Source organism: Rattus norvegicus, chromosome 11 (assembly GCF_021556685.1).
Source record: "Rattus norvegicus strain SHRSP/BbbUtx chromosome 11, alternate assembly SHRSP_T2T, whole genome shotgun sequence".
Taxonomy (NCBI): Eukaryota; Metazoa; Chordata; class Mammalia; order Rodentia; family Muridae; genus Rattus; species Rattus norvegicus.
The window spans coordinates 57,348,872-57,370,899 of record NC_141544.1 but is presented as its reverse complement, the minus strand read 5'-3'; the positions used below and the strand labels follow the sequence as shown (position 1 = coordinate 57,370,899).

The window sequence follows — 22,028 nt, the reverse complement described above, 5'->3', positions numbered from 1 at the left end:
GCAAAAGAGGAAGGCAGGGTTTTTAGAGGCATAAATAACAATTGTCTCAACTCTGAGGATTTTTTTCTACTGAGAGAGGCATCATCATGTTTTGGTTTTGGTTTGGTTTCAGTTTTCTGAGCAAGCAGCAGATAAGTAAGATTACAGAGACAGAAAGAGCATTCGATTAATATCTTAGGATAGTGCTTACATAATAAGGGAGAGGCGGAACAATTTTGGGAAATGAGCCACTGTGGCTCCATGATAAGTCTCCTCTTTAATTGCTGTCAAGACTCAGGTGTTGAAAGGGCTGACCTCAGTGTCATGGTCTAGACATCTTGTGGTGAGCAATCCTTAGGATAAGAGTAAAGTCCTGCTGACCCTGGGGGCTTTCTTTTTAAAAGACACAGTTACTTAGTAACTCAAGTTGAAATGGGGCTACTTTTTGAGCATTATATTAGAGTAGCAGGCATGGCGAGCAAGAACTTCACCCTGTTCTACCTTGATCCTGAAACAAATCAAGTTGTGCAAAATGACCTTGTCCAAACTGTCTGGGGATGAATCTGGTGCCTGTTTGCGATATGGAAGCAGCGGCAGCCCAGCGAAACAAGGCGGACTAGCTGCTGGAGAACCACCGATTGTAAAGGGCTAGGTGTGTATATGTTGTGTGGGTGGGTGTGGGTGGGTGGGTGTGGGTGGGTGGGTGAGGAGGCTCATCCCATTCCCCTCCAGGCTACCCTATAACATGACCCGGATAACAGCATGCTTAACCCTCCTTGCTTAACCCTCCTTCAACACGGGGTATTCTCAAAACTCCTGCTTTGCATATTCATCCTCACCCCCTCCTGTTCTCTCAAGATGACCTGTTGCAGACAGCCAACCATTCCCAATCAGAATTAATTTAAGCTCTCTCCTCATGCTCCTTCAGTACAAATGAGTGCCAAACATTCACCAGCAACTGACCCCCACTAAATTCATTAACTGTCCAGATGTTATTAAATACTCTATGCAAATCTAACATTCCCAATTACAAGATATAATGAAACCCAAGCCATCTCCTGTCCGACACAGACATGTAACAATAAAGTCAAATTGTTAAAAAAAATAACACTTATAGTTAACAGAATTTATTTAAATTTTTTAAATTTGGGAACTCTATACTTGAAATTCATCCAATGCTGAATCAGTTATGTCTTGCTACATAGGGCAGGACTGATGATATCTGTCTGGGCTATGACACCTTGGCTGAGGTTCAGACAACAATAGGATGGTAACGTAATAGATCTGAAGCCTATCATAAGAAATAGCTGCTAGCAAGGTGAGGTATTTGCTGGCATATTTGATAGTAAAAAGTGTCTGCACCGATTTAATTCTGTCTAAAGTGTAAGTGGCCTAAACTGTATAATCAATGTTATTTATAGCATGTCTGTCAGCTTTCCATTACTGTGACAAAGCAGGACATATGTACAAGAACATGTGGTGGGGAAAAGTTGCTACTCATGACAATCAGAAAATGAGAAGCAGGAGTTGGGGATTTAGCTCAGTGGTAGAGCACTTCCCTAGCAAGCGCAAGGCCCTGGGTTCGGTCCCCAGCTCCGAAAAAAAGAAAAAAAAATAAAAAGAAAATGAGAAGCAATCCTGGGATCTTCTCAATGACACGCCCATTAACATGATTTTCCTCAGTTACTTGGAAACTAAAATTTCTATGCCCTACATACTTCTCCCAAAGGATACTTAGCAAGCCTTCAACACAGTCTTTTAAAGACCTAAAAATAACATGTTTCAAAATCAATTTTCTTTGGGAATCTAGAATTGGGTCACTTGCCTGGTAAAGGGTGCCTCTGGGACAAGTACCCAACGCAGCCTATGACACTGAATCCCCAGGGGACTGTCCCTGGGGAATGCTTTCCTTACAGGGGGTCTCATTGCCTGTGACTAATGAAGGGAAGGTGACCATTGAAAGAGTGAGCCAGCTTTCTGCTAGACCAACGGTGTTCAACCCTTTGGGGACTGATTCTCTCACAGGGGTCACATATCAGGTATCCAGTATATCAGACATTTGCATTATGGTACAAGATTATAGCTATGAAGCACCAAGGAAAGTGACTTTATGATAGGGCTCATTACAGCGTAAGGACCTATATTAAAGCCTCTCAGCAACTGCCTTTGCGCAGGTTCTAGCTGAGACTTTGTTTTACTTTATTTTTTTTTCCACTGTAGGAAATGCTGGTCCTCGAGCACAAGTACACAGGGAACCAGGTGATGTGCTTACCTGTGGATATAAGGACCAATGTGTGTAGAATTGTAGGAATTATACTGGTTTAGTAAATGAGTGGTTGTTGATTCTCCTCCAACAGCCATGATTCCACCTGCTCTGAGTAGTTAGCTAGGCTTCACTCCTGTTGAATAAGTCTTAAATGCAATCAAACTTATTGATTACTCACAAGACATGCATGCCCCTACTGCACTCATTGTTGGGGGGGGGCTAATGTTTTTATAACACACTTGGAGCAACTTGTAAGAGTGCACCTAGCACTGAAAGAACCTTTTATCTAGCCTGTCTAGAAACTCAGACATGGGAAGATGCTCTCCCATTGGATCTAGTCCTCTGCTTTCCCTAACAGAGAGGAATGGTTTACATCTGTTTCTCCAGAAGAATGTCTCCCAGAGAGGAGACTCAGCTTTTTCTGTGTCATATGAGAATGTGCTACAGTTCAATGATGAAACCAAAGACATGAGGTTTATAGATTCACTTATTTTCATTGCTCCCTTTTTAATGAATTACAAGATGCAGCAAGCTCGGGAGTCTGGAGACTATCCATGTGGCAAATTAAAACAAACATTTCTATATATGATCTGATGGTAATGCCATGTGTGTGAGAGAAACTTGTCATTCAAAGTACTTTCAAAGATGAAAACAAAATAGATACATTTAAGTACTTTAACAAACTTAGAACCATAAACAGTGTAGTTTCATTGTGTATATTGAATGCCAACTAAAAGCAAAATTAAAACAAGGTTAATTACAATAAAGAAGTGATTTATATACAGAATGGCTTCTATCACGCTCACATCTCTCTTGATTCCAGCATTTTTCAGGAATGTAACTTTTGTGAAGCAGATCTTCCTAAGTCTCCATTTAACCAACCTGGATGGGAAAGATAAGGTAATAATCTTGGTTAAATGAACTCTAAAGTAGAGAGCAGTATACTGCTAACTTTGTCTTATTTCTGTACTTAGAGGAGGCTACTCAGAAAAGCACACAAAACATAGATTAAAGCAGAATATAAGGAAACAGATAAGGCTTTTAAATGAATTACATAACTCTTTAACTACACATCAGAACATGTTGATTGTTTCGAAGACAAACAAAATTTATCGGCTGTGGTAAGGCAGAGTGAAACAGAGACCAGAGGAGTTTTGGCATAAAAAACTCACCTACCCATGGGTTGCAAAAGATTTCATTTCCTATAAAGGAAGTACATGAATCCATTACTCTCCCTAGGGTGGCACCCCAAGTTAAGCCCTATGGCAATTCTGGGTTATTTTTTAATCCCTCCTTGCCTCTTCAGAAATGTGGTTTGGGGGCAGGGCAGGGAGCACTCAGAATTGGGTGATTGCCCTGCTCCAGGTGAGTTAGAAAGTGTAGGGAACTCTTTCCTCCTCTGTGGCCATTTTCACTTCAATAGGAACTAAGAAGGGAGTGGTGGTGATAATTTTGACCCTGGAAGCTACTTCGTGGCTCAAGCTCAGCAGGGTTTCTCAGTCTTTGATGAGAAAGGGTAGTGAGGCTATGCAAACCTCTTCACATGTGATTTTCACAAGGACACTGTGAGTTTGACCAGGTGATGTGATTTCCAGAAACATGGAGGACTATGGAAAGAGGGTTGACAAAGCAAGTCCTCAAGGCCATCCTTAAGTTCACTAGGAGAATGTTCACTAGGCCACCCACACTTGGTCTAATGGAGTTCTGTCTACCCTGTTAATGTGCCATGCGGAGACATCATCTGGCCCCCTAAGTCCAGCCAATCTGAACTAATCCTGGCATGTGACATTTTGGACATTTTGACCAGAGGTCACATTACTCATCTATGACTAGAAGCTAATTCTTCAACCTCTGCCAACAAACACTACTAACACTTCTAATAAACAATGATTTGCCTAGATTATTGAGTATTAATATCCCTACCACTTCTTCATGAAAGGCTGATACTCTGTAACAAGGGACAGCCTGAGCACTTTCCTTTTTCATTTTTTTTTAAAACTACACATTTCCTTATTGCACAACCTTCAGCACATACGGAACGAAAAGGATCTTATAGCAAATTAATTATTTAAATGATCTCTCTCTCTCTCTCTCTCTCTCTCTCTCTCTCTCTCTGTGTGTGTGTGTGTGTGTGTGTGTGTGTGTGTGTGTGTGTGTGTGTTTGACATGTATGAAGGTACCCTGAAGGATAGGAAAAGGCATCAGATATCCTAGAACAGGAGTAACAAGTAGTTGGGAGCCAGAAGACTTAGGTACTGGAAACCAAAGTGGAGTCTTCTAAAGAGCAATAGGTGCTCTTAACCAGTGAGCCATTCTCTAGCCCATAAATTAATTATTAACATAACCCCTAATGACTTCATCTTCACTCTCTCTGGTTTATGTGTGCTCTTATCAAAGCCACCAAACTCATCACATTCAGAAACCTTTACCAGATTCTATTTGCCTCTAGTAAAGCTAAGGTTTAGAGATGCAGAAATGGCCTCCCCAGGGGGCGGGTGGGGAGAGGGAATAGGGCAAATTTTAGGAGCTAGGATCAGAATAGATATATTCTTTTCATCCAATATATTCCCTTCACATATAGGAGTTAACTGACTGTCTTGACAGTTAATGTCATAAATCTGGTATTTGGGGAATCTATATACTTTTGTTCATCAAAGTGGCTCATATAAGTCATTGCTTGGAAAACTTGTTTTTAATTGGTTGTTGTTTTCTGTACACAGAGGAGATTTTCTGAACTAGTTCTGTGCAACAGGAGGCCTTAAACATAAGCTTTGTTAAGTGCATAACAAGATTTCTGAGCAGATAGCTCCCAGATATAAGCAGTCCTATTTGAACCTGCAGAGGTGAGAAAGGATGAGACTTGTTTGAGCTGTCACTTTAGGAAACTGGCACAGATAATCTCATTTTTTAGGGATTCTGGGAGTGAGGATTCCACATCCTATTTAGACTGCATGACAATCATTGTGCTATGCCAAACCGATTACATAATGTTTGTTATTTCATCACATGTGAATGAAATGCAAAGCCCTGGTAAAACCCTAACTACCAGATTTGTAATAACCCTTACCCTGAATTTCAGGGTAATGCTGAATTTCATTTAATCACAGAAAGGTAATGCTGAAACTTGATAGTATCTTTCCAGTATCAATATAAGAGTAAAACTAAAAGGTATATGAGTGTTTCCAAACAAATGAAGGCTGTATGCTGTGTACAATTTTATCTGGAACACTGATCTTTTATGGACAAGCAATGACTGCACATCTGCTGTAAAATTAGCAATATGACTTTATGACAGCTCGAAATAGCAGATAAAACTACCGTGAATGAACTAGTAGTCAGTACCACTGTTAGAGCATCTGGTGAATGAAAAAGGTTGGAGGAATCACAGGAACTATGAAAGAAGAGATAGCCACTTAATGTGACTATGCCAGATAGCAGGAAGTGGCTGATTGGAAAGAGGAGAATTAAATATGTTAGGGATAAGGAGAGACAGGCAATGAAGACACAATAGAAGAAATGGATACTACAGTCAAAGAAATATTAAATTTAAAAAATCTTGGTACAAAACATTGAGGATATCTGGGACAATGTGAAAAGACTAAATCTAAGAGTGATAGGAATAGAGGAAGGAGAAGAAACCCAAGTCAATGGCATAAAAAATGTTTTTAACAAAATTATAGAAGAAATGTTTCCTAACCTAAGGATGGGAATGCCTATCAAAGTACAAGGCACATACAAACCACTAAATAGACTGGATCAGAAAAAAATTTCCCTTGGTACAAAATAACCAAAACACAAAACACATAGAACAAAGAAATACTATTAAAAACTCCAAGGGAAAACAGCTAAGTAACACACAGGGGAAGACATATTACAACAATACCTGACTTCTCAATGGAGATTCTAAAAGCCAAAAGGGTCTGAAAAGATTTTCTACAGACTATAATAGACCATAAGTGCTATCCCAGACTACTATAACCAGAAAAAGTTTTAATCACAATAGATGAAGAAAATAAAACACGCCATAATAAAACCAAATTCAAGCAACATTTGCTTATAAATTCAGCCCTACAGAAGGGGCTAGAAGGAAAACTCTAACTGAAGAAAGTTACCATACCCAAAAAACCACAATGAGTGAATAATTACAGACCAGCAAATCGTAGGAAGAAAATCACCAACACCCATGACCACCACTCCATCTCCACCACTACCATCACCACCACCACCACCACCACCACCACCACCACCACCACCTCCACTACCACTACCACCACTACCACCACAAAAAAACAACAAAATCATAACAATCAAAAAACCCCTGCTCATTACTATCTCTCATCAATATCAGTGATCTCAATTCTCAAAAAAAAAAAAAAAAGACCCAGATTAACAGGATGAATGCAAAAATGGGACCCATCCTTCTTCTGTAAGAAGAAACACACTGGGGTTGGGGATTTAGCTCAGTGGTAGAGCGCTTGCCTAGCAAGTGCAAGGCCTTGGGTTCGGGCCCCAGCTCCGTAAAAAAGAAAAAAATAAAAAAAAGAAGAAGAAGAAACACACCTTAGCATCATGGATAGACATCACTTCAGAGTAACAGAATGGAAAAAGGTATTTCAAGCTGTGGACCTATGAAACAAGTTGATACAGCAATTTTAATATGTGACAAGGTAGACTTCAAACAAAAATGAATCAGAAGAGATACGGAAGGACACTACATACTCAACAAAGAAAAAGCCACCAAAAGTACATTTAAATTTGTAACATTTGTGGATCAAACGTAAGGTCACCCAAGCTCATAAAAGAAATTCTACTACAACTTAAATCATATACTGACCCTCACACAGTGAAAATGGGAAGCTTCAATATCCCACACTAACTAGTAGACAGGTCATCTGGACACAAACTAAACAGAAATGCTGGAGCTAACTGATTCTATAACCCAAATGGATCTAAGAGATATTTACAGAACATTTCACCCAAACACAAAAGGATATATCTTCCTCTCTTCATCTCATAGAACTTTCTCCAAAGTTGATCACATACTCAGATACAAAGCAAGTATCATTAGCTGCAAGAAAGTTGAAATGACAACTTACATTTTATCATACCACCACAGACTAAAGCTCTACATCATCGACAACAAAAACAACGCAAAGCTTGAAAACAAATTTGAATTGAACAACTTATTACTGGATGAAAAGTGTGTCAAGACAGAAACTAAAGACTTTGTAGAATCTGGTGAAATGAAAACACGACTTACCCAAACTTATGGCACATAAGGACAGCTGTTCTCAGAGGCAAGTTCAGAGCTCTAAATACCAACATAAAAAATGGAGATACCTGATGTGAATCACTTAACAACACACCCCTAAAACTCTGAAACAAAAAGAAGAAATCACACACAGGGAGTGAACAGCAAGAAATAGACTCAAGGCTGAAATAAATAACATAGAAACAAAAACAAAAGCCATACAAAGAATCAATGATACAAAGAGCTGATTCTTTTAAGAAAATCAATTAAGAGTGAAAAATCCTTAAGTGAAATGAATGAGAGAGAGATAGAGACAGAGACAAGAGACAGAGAGACACAGAGGCAGACTGACACACAGAAAGAGCGTGGCAGAGTTGATAGATGATAGATAGATAGATAGATAGATAGATAGATAGATAGATAGATAGATAGATACATACATACATACATACATACATACATACATACATACATAAATACATAGATAAATACATACATAGATAAATAGATGATAGAGAACACAAATGTATAATATATGTAGGAACATGAGCATATAGAGAGATTAGAGGAAAACCTTGGGTATCAGTTCTTGCCTTTCACCTTGTTTGAAGTAGAATCTCTTGTATGCTGCTGGACACAAGCAGCTGTCTGGTTACTGAGCTTACAGGACTTTTTCTGTCTCCACCTACATTCTCGGGAACACTGAGATTACAGGTGTACATCGCTGTATCTGGCTTTACTTGGATTCTGGAAATCCAAGCTTTTGTCCTCACTGAACCATCTCTTCAGTCCTCCCAAATATCTTTTAGTTGATTATTTTCTGCTTGGTTTTCAAAGCAATGACTGTTGCTTGCTATTTGTTTCCTTCAAAGGACTAAATGGGATAATAAAGTTTACTGAACTAAAAAAAAATTAACTAAAGCAGCAGAAAGAAAAGTTCCAAATTAACCAAATTAGAGATGAAAATGGGGGCCTAAAAATGGAATCAAGAAAATCATAAGGACAAAATCTAAAAACCTGTACTCTCCCAGGTTGGAAAATTCATGAAATAGGTGAATTTCTCGATGCTTACCATATACCAAAGTCAAATCAATATCATAGAAGCAATTTAAACAGACACATAACCCCTAGGGAGATAGGAGCACTCATTTAAATTCTCTCCCCACAAAATAGAAAGAAAAATAGCACAGGGCCAGATGGTTTTAGTACAGAATTCTACCAGACTTTAAAATAATTAATGCCACTATTCCTCAAAGTATTATCACAAAATAGAAACAGAAGAAACGCTGCCCAATTTATTTTATGAGCTATAGCTACTCTGATACCTGAACTCCATAAAGACTCAGCAAAGAAAGAGAACCACAGACCAATTTTCCTTATGAACATAGATACAAATTTCTGGATAAAATATTTGCAAACCAAATCCTAGAACACATGAAAAAGATCAAGTAGTCTTCATCCTAGAGATCTAGGGACAGTACAAAATACAAAAGTCAATAAATGTAATCTACCATATTTACAAGCTGAAAGACAAAAACCATATGATCATCTCATTAGATGCAGAAAAGACCATTGACAAAATCCAATGTCTCTTTATGACAAAAGTCCCGGAGAGAGTAGATATACAAGGACATACCTCAAAATAATAAAGTCAGTTTACTACAAGCCCGTAGTCAATACCAACTTACGTGGAGATAAAGTTGGAGCAATTTTACTAAAATCAGGAGCAAGACAAGGTTGTCCATTCTGTCTATACCTGTTTATTGTAGTACTTGAAGTCTTAGCTAGGAGCAATAAGACAACTGAGGGAGATCGAGTGGATACAAGCTGGGAAAGAATAAGCCAGAATATCTTTACTTGTGGATGATATGATAGTTACATTAATGATCTTAAAAATTCCACTGGAAAATTTCTACATCTGACAAGCGTTTTAAGCAAAGTCGCTGGATACAAGGTTAGCTCACCAAAGCATTAGACTTTATAGAAAAGAATGACAAAGAAAATGAAGAAATCAGGGAAACAAACAGCTCCATTCACAATAGCCTCAAATAATATAAAACATATTGTGGTAACTCTACCAAGCAAGTAAAAAACTTGTATGATAAAAACTTTAGGACATTGAAGAAAGAGAGTAAAGAGGTTATTGGAAGGTGGAAAGATCTCCCATGATTATGAATCAACAGGATTAATACAGTAAAAATGAACATCCTCTCAAAAACAACCTTCAGATTCAATGCGATCCAAATTAAAAGCTCAATGCAGTTCTTCACAGATCTTGAAAGGACAATTTTCGGTTTCATATGGAAACACAAAACACCCAGGAAAGCTAAACAATACTGAACAATAAAGGAACTTCTGGAGGTATGACTCTTCCCAACCTCAAATTTCACTATAGAGCTACGGTAATAAAAACAACATAAAAAGAGACACATTGATCAAGGGAATCTGGCTGAAGACCGAAACATAAACCCACACATACATGGGCACCTGATTTTTGTTAAGAAGCCAGAAATGCACACTGGATAAAAGCAACATCATCAACAAATAGTATTGGCTAAATTAGATGTCTGCATGTAGAAGGATACAGCTAACTTATTATTGTGAATAAAACTCAAGTCCAAGTGGCTCAAAGACCTTAGATACACTAAACCTGACAGGAGAGAAAGTGGGGAATAGCCTTAAATTCATTGGCACAAGAAAAGACTTATTGAGCAGAACACCATTAGCATAAGATCAATAATTAATAAGTGAAACCTCATGAAACTGATAAGGTTCTGCACTGCAAGGGACACCATCATTTGGGAAAAGCAGCAGCCTATGGAATGGGAGAAGATTTTCACCAACTCCATATCCAATAGAGGGCTAATATTCAAAAGATATACATATCTTAACAAACTAGATATTAAAAAATAAACCAAATTTTAAAATAGGGTAAAGATTTAAACAGAGAATTCTCAAGAGAACAAACTCAAATGACACCTAAATGTTAACTTCATAGGTCCTTGGGTAAACGCAAATCAAAACTCCTTCGAAATTTTAATAACAGTCAAAATGGCCAAGATATTTTTAAGAACATGCTGGGGTAAAGGTGGCTCAGAGCTTGGCAACGACTGGTGCAACTTGAGAACCATGCCACAAGAGGGAGCCCAAGCCTGATATGCCTAGAGGCCAGGAACCAGAGTCCCTGGTTAGCCTTGAGATTTATCCTTATAGAGAGGAGCCTAGCATGGTTGTCAGCAATTTATCCAGCAATTGATAGGAGCAAATGCAGAAATCCATAATCAAATACTAGACAGAGCATAGAATATGGAAGAGAAGGATTGGAGAAACCAAAGGGGTCAAGTATATTACAAGAACAGGGCCACAGAATCAATTAACCAGGACACATAGGGGCACACAGAAACTGAAGCAACAATGAGGTTCCCTGAATGGGTCTGACGTAAGTCCTGTGCATACATATTACAGTTTACAGCTCGGTCTTCTCCTTCCTCCTCCTCTTTGCCTTCATCTTCTTTCCTTTTTAAATTTTTTTAATCGATTTTATTTATTTACATTTCAAATGTTCCCCTTCCAGGTCTTCTCTCTGCAAACCCTCATCCCATCTCTCCTCCACTTTTCCTCTAAGAGGGTGTTCCCCTACCTACCTACCCACCTACTCTTGCCACATCCCTCTAGCTTCCTCTTTGCTGGGGAAACAAACCTCCACAGAACCAAGGGGCTCCCCTCCCATTAATGCTAGATAATGCAATCCTCGGCTACATATGTAACAGGAGACATGGACGCAACCATGTTGGACCCAACTCTTTGGTTGGTGATTTAGTCCCTGGGAGCTCTGAGGTGTCGGGTTAGTTGAAATCAGTGTTCTGCCTGTGGGGTTGTAGTCCCCTTCAGCTCCTTTAGTGCTTCCCTCTTACGTTGAGGTCCCCAGGCTCAGTCCAATGGATGGCTGTGAGTATCTGCATCTGTCTTAGTCAGGTGCTGGCAGAGCCTCTCAGAGGACAGATCCATATTAGGCTCCTATCTGCAAACTCTTCTTGGCATCAGCAATACTGTCAGGGTTTGTTGTCTGCAGATGGGATGGATCCCAAGGTGGGACAGTCTCTGGATGGCCTTTCCTTCAGTCTCTGCTCCAATTTTTGTACCTGTGTTTCCTTTAGACAGGAACAATTTTGGGTTAAAATTTTTGAGATGGGTGAGCGGCCCCTTCCCTCAACTGGGGGCCATGTTTATCTACTGAAGGAGGTCTCTTCAGGTTCTATCTTTCCTCTGTTGGGTATTTCAGCTAATTTCATCCCCACTGGGTCCTGGAGCCTCTCATATCCATGGTGCCTGGGACTTTGTAGTAGTTATCCCCGTTCCCCAACCCCCACTGCTACATATTTCTATTCATTGTCCTGGCCCTCTGAAATTTTCTACTGTCTCTTACCATACCTGAACCTGCCTGCCTTTTTTCTCCCTCTCCACTCTCACCCAGAGCCCTCCCTCCCTCTATCTACTTCCCATTTTGTTCTCCTTTCTAAATGGGATTGAAGCATCCACACTTTGGCCTTCCTTCTTGTTAAGCTTCATATGGTCAGTGAGTTATATCATGGGTATTCTGAGCTTTTGGGCTAATATCCAGTTATTAGTGAGTGCCTACTATGTATGTCCTTCTGGATCTGGATTACCTCACTCAGGATGTTATTTTCTAGTTCCATCGATTTGCTTGAAAAATTCGTGTCGTTGTATAAATGTACCACATTTTCTGTATCCATTCTTTCAATGAGGGGCATCTGGGTTGTTTCCAGCTTCTGGATATCATAAATAAGGCTGCATGTGTCCATGTTATGTGTTGGAGCATCTTTTGGATATAACTGGGACTTCAGGTAGAACTATTTCCAGTTTTTCGAGGAACTGTCACATTGATTTGCAAAGTGGTTGTACCAGTTTGCAATCTAACCAGCGGTGGAGGAGTGTTCCCCTTTCTCCATATCCTCATCAGCATCTGCTGTCACCTGAGTTTTTGATCTTAGCCATTCTGATTGGTGTAAGGTAGAATATTAGGGTCATTTTGATTTGCATTTCCCTGATGACTAAGGATGTTGAACATTTCTTTAAGTGCTTCTCCGTCATTTCAGATTCCTCAGTTGAGAATTCCGTTTTAGCTCGGTCTTCTTCTTTTTTTTTTCTTTTTTCTTTTTCATTTTTTCTTTTTTTCAGAGCTGGGGACCAAACCCAGGGCCTTGCGATTGCTAGGCAAGCGCTCTACCACTGAGCTAAATCCCCAACCCCTAGCTCGGTCTTCTTGAGGGACTCCTACAGTGGAAGAAAATCCTGTCTCTGACTCTTTTACCTGCTTTTGGGACCCTTTTCCTCCTCTTGGGTTGCCTCATCCAGCCTTGATATGAAGGTTTGTGCCTGGTCTTATTGCAACTTGTTATGCCATGTTTAGTTGACATCCATAGCAGATCTGCTCTTTTTCTGAAGAGAAACAGAGGAGTGGTCAGGAGAGACTGAGAGGAAAGGAGGGAGATAAAATTATAGTCATGAGAGAAGAAATATATATATATATATATATATATATATATATATACACACACACACACATTATATTGGCATATATAGATGTATTGGTATGTATTGATATATATATTTAAAATAAAACATATGAAAAGTCATATGAGAATTTCTAAAGAGTCATAAAACATGAACAATGTCTAACTCCCACCCCAGATTTGTTAAATCATAGTGTCTATGGGTAAGGTCTGAGAATGACCTACCTCTCTTTTGTCCTTTTATTATAGGACATTTGAGCCTGCTTCTAGTTAGGGTCTGGCTCAGCCCTTAGCACACACCTTTAATCCCTCTGTCTGGAATATACACACACCCTTAGTAGTCACCTTTAATCCCAAATAATGAAGGTAAAGTTGTAGGAGGAAACAGCCATGTTTGAAAGTAAAATCTAATTGAGTGGCAGAAAAATTGATGAGTCAGAGAAAGATTTGACAGGATAGGTAGGATATGCTAAACTCTCACAAGAAGAGAGAGGAAAGGGAAGCTACTTAAGGGAGAGAGAAATAGTACAGGAGGAAGAATGTACAGTGCAGGAATATAGTAGAGTTTGTGGAGAGCAGTACAATAGCATTAAGAGGGAGAGTATAGCAGCATAGAGAGAAAGGAGGCAGTTTTGTCTGAAGAGTTTTACAGGCAGGTTGAAGAGAACAACTTAGATACAGGTGAATGAGCCAGAAAATGAGAAGGAACCAGAAGATTAGAATATATTGTCAAAGTTAGCATGAGGCCAAGAAGAGCAATTCAGAAGCCGAGAAAAGCCAGATTGAATCAATTAGTGTGGAGAAGAGTTTTGAACCATAATAGCAGAGTTGAACCAGACAGCTAGAGTTCAGAAAGAACTAGAAAAGGTGAGCTTATTCAGCAGTAAGTTTCAGCCGTAAGTTTTAGCAGCAAGTTTTAAGTGACTGAAAACATTCTAGGCCTAGGTAAGATTGTACAGAAGCTATAAGTTTCCAGGACTAGGCCTAGGTTAGCAAACAGAGAAGACAGTAAGCCTCCAAGACAACAATTACTATAGGAGAGTAAAAGTTTCTTTTATAGTCTTTCTTTCTTTATTTTATTTTTTTCTTTCTTTGTAATCTCACAGATACTCATTCTTTGATGCCCCTTTGTAAGGTTGATTGGCCATACCAACTTTACTTCTAAATGAAGGAAATAAGAATATATGTGTGTGGAGATTCTCAACATTTACCAAGATGTCTTACATGCACTAATTAATTTAATGATCCTAATCACCACCCCTCATTCAAAGATAATAAGAAAGACCGATTGCCACAGAGATTATAATAGACTTTGTAATTGTGCTATGATAAAGCCAAGTGTCAAAATATAAATCTTCCTAAAATGAATAAGGCAAACAATTTACATTTATTGGGCACCACCTATCATCTGGTTACATAATGCTCTCAATTCCACAAGATTGGCCCCTCCTGCTCCAGTTTTCATATTTGACATGACTGTGTCAGGTCAAGGAACTTGCTCAAGTCATAGAGTTCATAACAGGCCAAGCTGGGATCTTAACCCTCCATATCCATCTCTCAACCATCATCATATTTCTCTCTCCTATTCTCCATGCCTTACAAATTGATAGTGAGAGCAGTGAATATTTATCTTATCAGATGCCATGTCCGTGTCTCACTTCACTAAGATCTGTACCTGCATTATTGGGTTATTGGAGGGAAATGTGACAGAAATTTGGGGATTTTTTTAAGTTTTTTTTTTTTTGTTTTGGTTTTTGTTTTTGTTTTTTTGTTTTTTTGTTTTTTTGTTCATCAATCAGTATCACATGCTGTGGGAATGTCACCTCGGGGAGTTAGAAATGAAAACTTTAAGAGTCCCAGATGGCCCAAACACATATATTTCTGGTTTTCTTGTTTTATTTTGTTTTGAGGGGACAATTTTCTTGTGCTTTCTTTTGTCTTTCCAAAGACTTTTGTTTATTACTAACTTTCAAGGGCAGAGAGGTTATCGCTAATATGTATGTAGATTCTCTGTTTACTGAGCCACACAAAGCACCAGAAAAAAAAAATACACAGTGGACCTTGCCTTCTGTTCTGTGGTTTGCAGTAATAGAAGAGTGAGTAGGGACTCGAGCTTTCCATAACACCACCTCAGGATTCCAGTATCTAAAGTTTGGTCTACTAAAGCCAAATATCCTGACATGTCACAAGACAAACTGTGATGATTTTGGGAACTTCTGCACAGGAACCAATATCTTGTGACTACTAGAAAAAGACTTTTGGATCCTTCCGGTTTCTGTCTGTGCCCCAAGCTGACCCTATGCCATAGCTCTCTGTACGCAGATCCAGCTGAGAGAAAACTGGTCTCCCAAAAGAGATGACACACCTGAGAGCATGGGTAAGACCACCACTTCTGCTCAGAGGGACTCTCACAGGAACTGAGGAGCAGTCTGGGACACGATCCTACCGATTTCCATCTGCACCCTGGGCTGACCCTGTGCCATACCTCTCTGTACCTAAATCTCACTGGGAAAGAGCTGGTCTCCCAAGAATGCTGACACACAGACTTACAGGAGCATCAAGCCACTGTCAGAGACACCAAGACCAGCTAAAAAAAACAAAAACAAAAACAAAAACAAAAACAAAAACAAAAAAAAAAAAAACCAGAAAGAACCAGATGGATTGAGGCAAGTGCAAGAACCTAAACAACAGAAACCAAGGCCACGTGGCATCTTCAGAACCCAGTTCTCCCACCACAGCAAGTCCTGGATACACAGAAAAGCAAGATTCTGATTTAAAATCACATTTCACGGTGATGATAGAGGACTTTAAGAAGGACATAAATAACTCTCTTAAAGAAAAACAGGACAATACAAGTAAACAGGTAGAAGCCCTTAAAAAGGAAACAAACAAACAAACAAAAATCCTTTAAAGAATTACAGGAAAACCCAATGAAACAGGTGAAAAAAATTGAACAAAACCATCCAGGATCTAAAAATGGAAATAGAAACAGTAAAAAAAAAAAATCACAAACAGAGACAACTCTGGAGATAGAAAACCTAGGAAAAAGATCAGGAGTCATAAATGCATCACCAACAGAATACAAGAGATAGAAGATAGAGTCTCAGGGGCAGAAGATACCATAGAAAACATTGACACAACCATCAAAGAAAAGGCAAAAAATGGAAAAAGCTCCTAACCCAAAACATCAGGAAATCCAGGGCACAATGAGAAGATCAAACCTAAGGATAAGAAGTATAGAAGAGAGCAAAAATTACAAACTTAAAGGGCCAGTAAATATCTTTGACAAAATTATAGAAGAAAACTTCCCTAGGCTAAAGAAAGAGATGCCCATAAGCATATAAGAAGCGTACAGAACTCCAAATAGATTGGACCAGAAAAGAAATTCCTCCTGTCAAATAATAGTCAAAACACCAAATGCACAAAAGAAAGAGAGAAAAAGAAAGAAAGGAAGGAAGAAAAGGAAAGAAAGAGAAAGAGAGAAAGAAAAGAAAGAAAAATTAGTAAAAGCAATTAAAGGAAAAACGTCAAGTAACATATAAAGGAAGACCTATCAGATTTACACCAGACTTCACAACAGAGACTATGAAAGCCAGAAGATCCTGGACAGATGTCATACAGACCCTAAGAGAACACAAATGCCAATCCAGGGTACTAAATCCAGCCAAACTCTCAATTAACATAGATGGAGAAACTAAGATAATCCATGACAAAACAAGATTTACACAATATCTTTCCATAAATCCAACTCAACAAAGGAAAATAAATGGAAAACTCCAACACACGGAGGGAAACTATACCATAGAAAAAGCAAGAAAGTAATCTTCTTTTAACCAAAAGAAGATAGCCACACAAAAATAATTCCACTTCTAACAACAAAAATAATCAGAAACAACAATCATTGGTCCCCGATATCTCTCAACATCAACAGACTCAATTCCCCAGTAAAAAGACATAGACTAAAAGACTGGATACATAAAGAGGACCCAGCATTTTCTGCATAGAAACACACCCCAGTGACAAAGACACTTCCTCAAAGTAAAGGGCTGAGAAAACTTTTTCCAAGCTAGTGATCCCTAGAAACAAGCTGGAGTAGCAATTCTAGTATCAAATAAAATTAACTTTCAACCAAAAGTTATCAAAAAAGATGAGAAGGACACTTCATAATCATCAAAGGAAAAATCCAACAAGATGAACTCTCCATTCTGAATTTCTATGCTCCAAATGCAGAGCACCCACATTCATAAAAGAAACCTTACTAAAGCTCAAAGCACACATTGCACCTCCCACAATAATAGTGGGAGACGTCAACAGCCCATTCTCAGCAATGGGCAGATCATGGGAACAGAAACTAAACAGAGACACAGAAGTTATCAACCAAATGGATTTAACAGATATCCATAGAACATCTCATCCTAAAACAAAAGAATATACCTTCTTCTTAGCACCTCTTGGTACATTCTCAAAAACTGACTGAATAATCAGTCACAAAACAGGCCTCAACAAATACAAGAAGATTAAAATAATTTCAAGCATCCTATCAGATCAGCATGGACTAAGGTTGGTCTTCAATAAAACAAAAACAACAGAAAGCCCACATATACATGGAGTCTGCTCAACAATGCTCTACTCAATGATAACTTGGTCAAGGAAGAAATAAAGAAAGAAATTAAAGACTTTTTAGAATTTAATGAAAACGAAGGCACAACATACCCAAACTTATAGGATACAATAAAAGCAGTGCTGAGAGGAAAATTCATAACTCTGAGTGCCTCCAAAGAGAAACTGGAGAGAGCATACACTAGCAGCTTGACAGCACACCTGAAAGCTCTAGAACAAAAAGAAGCAAATACACCCAAGAGGAGTAGACAGCAGGAAATAATCAAACTCAGGGCTGAAATCAATGGAGGAGAAACAAAAAGAACTATACAATGAATCAACAAAACCAGGAGCTCTTTGAGGAAATCAAAAAGATAGATAAACCCTTAGCCAGACGAACCAGAGAGCACAAAGACAGAAGTGAAAGGGGAGACATACAACAGAATCAGAGGAAATCCAAAAAATCATTAGATCCTACTACAAAAGCCTATATTCAACAAAACTCGAAAATCTGGAGGAAATGGACAACTTTCTAGACAGATACCAGATACTAAAGTTAAATCAGGATTAGATGAACCATCTAAACAGTCCCATAACTACTAAGGAAATAGAAGCAGCCATTAAAAGTCTCCCAAATAAACAAAGCCCAGGTCCAGATGGGTTTAGTGCTGAATTCTATCAGACCTTCGTAGAAGACCTAATACCAATACTGTCCAAACTATTCCACAACATATAAACAGAAGGAACACTACCCAATTCCTCCTATGAAGCCACAATTACACATATATCTAAACTACACAAAGACCCAACAAAGAAAAAGAACTTCAGACCCCTTTCCCTTATGAATCAATGTCAAAATGCTCAATAAGATTCTCACAAACTACTTTCTCATTGATTGTTATATCTTTTTTATAGAAAATCAATTTGGACTGCCATTTTGTTCAAGTTTCATTTGGCATATTATTTTAATGTTCTATTTAGCACATGCTTGTACCATTCAAAAACACATAATAACAGGTCTGGTATGTACAGTAAAGACCTTTCTATACACAAGACACTAGATATATTTTCTTTAAAAAAGTCAATAAATCATTCAGTTGTTCTATTTCAAAAAAAAAAAAAAAGATTCTCACAAACTGAATCCAAGAACACATCCATTTTGATCAAGTAGGCTTCATCCCAGGGAATGCAGGGATGGTTGACGAAATTCATCAATGTAATCCACTATATAAACAAACTCAAAGGAAAAAACTATATGATCATCTCATTAGTTGCTGAGAAAGCATTTGACAAAATTCAATACCCCTTCATGATAAAAGTCTTGGAAAGATCAGGAATTCAAGGCCCATAGCTAAACATAATAAAAATCAATATAGAGCAAACCAGTAGCCAGCATCAAACTAAATGGAGAGAAACTTGAAGCAATCCCACTAAAATCAGAGACTAGACAAGATGCCCACTCTTTTTCTATCTATTCAATATAGTGCTTGAAGTCCTAGCCAGAACAATCAGACAACAAAAGGAGGACAAAGGGATACAGATTGGAAAGGAAGAAGTCAAAATATCACTATTTTCAGATGATATGATAGTATACTTAAGTGACCCCAAAAGTTCCACCAGAGAACTCCTACAGCTGATAAACAACTTCAGCAAAGTGGCTGGATATAAAATTAACTCAAACAAATCAGTGACCTTTCTCTACTTAAAGGATAAAGAGGCTCAGAAAGAAATTAGGGAAATGACACCCTTCACAATATTAACAAATAATATAAAACACCTTGGGGTGACTCTAACCAAGCAAGTGAAAGATCTGTATGACAAGAACTTCAAGTCTCTGAAGAAAGAAATCAAATATCTCAGAGGATGAAAAGACCTGCCATGCTCATGGATTGGCAAGATTAATATAGTAAAAATAGCCATCTTGCTGAAAGCAATCTACAGATTCAATGCAATCCCCATCAAAATCCCAAGTCAATTCTTCACAGAGTTAGAAAGAGCAATTTGCAAATTTGTTTGGAATAACAAGAAACCCAGGATACCAAAATAACAGTAAAAGAACTTCTGGGGGAAATCACCATCCTGACCTCAATCTATACTACAGAGCAATAGTGGTAAAAACAAAACAAAACTACATGGTATTGGTAGAAAGACAGGCAGGTAGATCTCATTGGAATAGAATATGGTCACTTGATCTTTGACAAAGGAGCTAAAACCATCCAGTAGGAAAAAAGACAGCATTTTCAACAAACGGAGCTGGTTCAATTCGTGGTCAGCATGTAGAAGAATGCAAATTGATCCATTATTATCTCCTTGTACAAAGCTCAAGTTCAAGTGGATCAAGGACCTCCTATAAAACCAGATACACAAAAGGAGCGCAGCCACCTCTGCTGCTGGGACAGTCTTGGCCATGGTCGCCCAGAAGCTTTGAATATGTTGGATTTGCCCTCAGCCGACTTGCTCAGCAGAGGAAAGCTTGGGGGAAGGACCACTCTTTTGGCTTTGTGGCTGTCCCAACAAAGAGCCCTGATGGCATGATGAACCTGACAAACTGGGAGTGCACTATCCCTGGAAAGAAGGAGACTCCATGGGAAGGAGTCCTGTTCAAGCTATGGATGCTTTTCAAAGATGACTACCCCTCCTCACTACCAAAATGTAAAGGTGAGCCACTTCTGTTTCATCCAAACGAGTATCCTTCCATCACAGTATACCTGTCGATCCTGGAGGAAGACAAGGACTGAAGACCAGCTATCACGATCAAACAAATCTTATTAGGAATATAAGAACTTCTAAACAAACCAAGTATTCAAGACCCAGCTCAAGCAAAGGCCTATACAATTTACTACCAAAACAGTAGAATATGAGAAAAGGGTTTGAGCACAGCGAAGAAGTTTGCCCCCTCATAAACAGTGGGCCCGAGCTCCATGACAGTCCCAGCCTTCATGATGAAGAAGGGATTGGCTTGGCAAGAACTTGTTTACAACCTTTTGCAGGCTAATTAGCTCTATACACTTACTAGTAGCCTGAGAGGGTTGAGCAGGCACCGTTTTCCATATCCACCACTGGCATATTCAGTCTTTTGTATTTTTGATTATTGAGTAAAACTTGCTTTTATTTTAATATTGATGTCAGTATTTCAAGTGCTGTAAAATGAGAAAACTTTTGTACTTGGTAAGTCCCTAGGAACTAGTTTCATGTCGCGCTCGGATGCAGGCATGCTTCCCATTGTTCAGAGCTCTGGCCTCCAGCTGGTTGTATGACAGAACCACACTGTCCCTCCTTCCCTACCCTTGTCCCTCTCAGAAACCTGGGCTGTCACTTATGAGCCTCAGATCCAAAGTTGGCCAGCATCTCCATTCTGCACCATTTCCTTTGTGTTTATATGACGTTTTTGTCTACTTTGCTGTTTAGAGAATAAATAAGAAATACTCAAGTTAATAAAGAAAAAAAAAGGAAAAAAAATAACTGAAAAAAAAAGAAAATGCTATTTTTCCCCTACCTAAATACAGTAATGTCCCTTCTTGTTGATCAGCATCTTGGGCAATTTTTATCCATTCTGGCTATTCTAGGCCTTCAGGGGGAAGTTCAATAAAGTGTCTATCTGCTCTTGATAAAACTTCACCTTGTGGTAAATTAAGAAAATTAATAACAAAAAAGAAAATTAATAACAAATAATGTTTGTGCCAATATAGCTCTGGGATTAGTCTGCAAACTCCATTCAGACTGTGTAAGGTCATCTCTTTTCTTTCTTTTTAATTTTACAATTTGTTTTTTTCAGAGTATGGTGTACTCTTTCAACAAAAGCTTGTCCTTGTGGATTGTATTCTATAGCAGTAATATGTGCAATATGATAATGTTGACAAAATTGTTTAAATTTATAAGAAATATATGCCATTACCAGTTTTAATTTTAGAGAGCAGTCCCATGACAGCAAAAGTTTCCAATAGATGCTGTATAACATGAGCAGTGCGTTCTCCAGGCAATGGCGTAGCCCATACAAAATTTGAAAAAGTATTTATGCTTACATGTACATATGAAAGGCGAACAAACTCAGAAATATGGGTTACACTCTTCTGCCACAATTTATTAGGCTGTATTCCTCTAGGATTAATGCCAGATCGAATACATCTTATATGTAAAGGCTTACAAATAGGACAATTAGCAATAATTCATTTGGCTTGAGAATAGGGAGTCTTATATTTAATATGTAAATATCCTGCATTGACATGATTATAATTATGTTTTGCTTCTGGGGTAGCAAATGTCACTAATTGATCTACCATATGATTGCCAAATGTTAAAGGTCCTGGCAATCTTGAATGTGATATGTAATATGTGTAATAAATATTCTAGAGTTTTGTAATAGCATATTAAATGTGAAAGTAACATATTTAAATAGGCT

At 38.4% G+C, this 22,028-nt stretch overlaps 1 pseudogene; it reads left to right on the top strand.

The window, feature by feature from the left end:
* Nucleotides 1-511: 511 nt before the first annotated feature.
* On the top strand, nt 512-20,532 carry Ube2i-ps2 (ubiquitin-conjugating enzyme E2I, pseudogene 2; annotated as a pseudogene).
* The last annotated feature ends 1,496 nt before the right edge of the window (nt 20,533-22,028 follow it).